The 2,500-nt window shown below is 39.6% G+C and overlaps 1 protein-coding gene across 1 annotated transcript in view; it reads right to left on the bottom strand.

The window, feature by feature from the left end:
- The window catches only part of LOC119592571, a 48,195-nt gene that overhangs the window by 31,265 nt on the left and 14,430 nt on the right, over window positions 1-2,500 (bottom strand). The gene's annotated exons all lie outside the window — the stretch shown is intronic.

Genomic DNA, 2,500 nt, shown 5'->3' on the forward strand with positions numbered 1-2,500 from the left:
TAACCCGGCTCCTGTTATTCATGACTCCGTTGGCCTAAAGTTTCATGAACGTCTTGCCCATAATGTTCCATGAAAGATGTCAATCTGTCTAGCCCTTAATAGATATTATATTAGAAGTTCTTTCTAACCACATTAGGTATGCTTAAATTAACTTCCTATGCTTTAAAAGCAATGCCTCTAGCACCCACAGCCCAAAAGTTTAATAAGTAATCCAGTCCAGTCTAATGTAAGTAGACGCTATGACTGAATTTTACTTACAGGATCATTAACGTACTCCGAAACCTCCACAGCTTCTAAAGAAGCCCTATAGTACTAATATCACAGTATAAAAAGAAAAGAAAAAGGTTGTTTTCGATAATATAAACCTTGCAATATGGTCAACACCTGAAGACCAATGCAGGTCACGAAGCCCAAGAGGTCAAGGCGAGTGTCGCAAACAGATCAGCCCTTGACGCTTCGGGTATTCCGACAGCTCAGGGCTCTTTCTGTAAGGAAGATCCGAGGAGAACCAGACACAAGGCCGGATCGTGCAACACTACTCCAGTTTGAGTATATTCGTCTGTATCGTGTTTAATAATCATCCCAACATGACCTTGCAACGGAAAACGGAACCAGCGTCTTTGGCCGCAAGCTGCGCAGTGATACGCCAAGAGAGGTCACGGGGTCATTGCTCCCACTTGCCACCTCATCAGAAACCGAAGAACATCACTTCCCGCACCCCCACGGCGCGCCATATATCCGTCGATAATGGCGACTTTCCTTCGATAACGGCCTTTCTTTATCGCTGTTGGGTCGCGGAGGCCTACATTCTATTCCTTCTTACTCACAATGCGACTTACTTTTGGTAGTCTTTTGGTATGTTCATATAATTTGGATAATCTTATCACAATTGTCGTAATGACCAAACATGCCATTAAAATACTGTACTAATTTGTAACTTGATTTCCTTCAAATCAGTGAGTATTGCAGCAACTGCAATATTCTATTTATAAACAATGCCGTCAAATATGATTACTAAATTTGCTGCAAACACATCAAATAAATGCTTGTTTTTTGGTCGTTTTGAACAGAATTTTGTCTTTTTCTATCGACTAGAAAATCGTGTTAGGCAAGAATACGACTAGTTCCCAGGTGCAACAGCGGGAGTATCTGCTTGTCCAATTGTCTACCCGGAATCGTCTTTCCGGAAAAAAATAAAAAGAAGTAATTTTACAGAAAATGTGTGTATGTAATCGAGCAAGTGAGCGAGAGAGAGAGAGAGAGAGAGAGAGAGAGAGAGAGAGAGAGAGAGAGAGAGAGAGAGAGAGAGGGAGGGAGGGAGGGAGGGAGGGAGGGAGGAAGGGAGGGATAGACAGATAGATAGATATATAGATAGATAGATAGAGAGAGGGAGAGATACAGATAGATAGATAGATAAATAGATAGATAGAGAGAGTGAATTTAGATGAAGAAAAGGAAACAGACAACTCTTTTACTATATATCATCCATGAACTGCAGGCTACAAAAGAAAAAAAACACTTAATCAATGAGAACGTTGGCACAGATATTGATGGGAGAACACCAACCTCAGACCAAGCTAATGGAAGGCAGACATTGGAACGGAAGGACGGAATTGAAATCCATCCCGAGTTGTAGATGAAAGCCGAGTGGTGGAATGACACAGGCCATAAAGCTAATATATTGGTGAGGATAACTACGAAGAGTGATGGTACTACATATGACGAAGGTGATGGAAGTAACAAGAATGACATTCACAATAAAAAGTTGTGAGAAAAGGTTCTTTGATATTCGCGTTCGCCATTTATTAAAAATGTCAATCTGACTTGGGGAAATGTACCAACAGATTTCTTTCCTTCGGAGTTTCCGCTTCTAGGAACTGAATGAAAATGAACAAGGAAAAACGACGGCCTTCACCATAACTTCTGTCACGGCCGCCATTGACTCCGTCTTGTCTTTGCTTTCTTGCGTCTCCGTAGGAAATATGATGCTGTGCCAAATTTACCCGAAACATAAAATAACAAGTTAAAAGGTAAATGATACACCTAATATATTATTAAATTATAGTTATGATCATGATAAATGCAGCATTACCAATACTTGTGATGCAATAATTACAATAACAATGATATTAAGAAGAATGATAACACCAATGACGATGATGATGATAAAAAGTCACAATAAAAGTAATCCCTATAACAACAGTCATGACAAATACAATAACATTTATACAGTGACCATACAATTAATTTTCAAGATGATAGAAACGATAAAAATCATACCATTTCCGCAATCCCATCTACAACAGTAATAATAGTACTAACTCAAGCCTTATAACCGCCCTTACATGTAGGTGTGCCGCCCCAACGAAATGCAAAATTTGACCTTTATTTCCTAACTGCGAAAAACTTACACAATTGTTTGCAGTATTACACTTCATACCGGTGAGATCCTCAGCTGCATGTTTACAGCACTCGGCTTGATGTTTGCCAAATATTCATG

The sequence above is a fragment of the Penaeus monodon genome, chromosome 3 (genome assembly GCF_015228065.2).
Source record: "Penaeus monodon isolate SGIC_2016 chromosome 3, NSTDA_Pmon_1, whole genome shotgun sequence".
NCBI lineage: Eukaryota > Metazoa > Arthropoda > Malacostraca > Decapoda > Penaeidae > Penaeus > Penaeus monodon.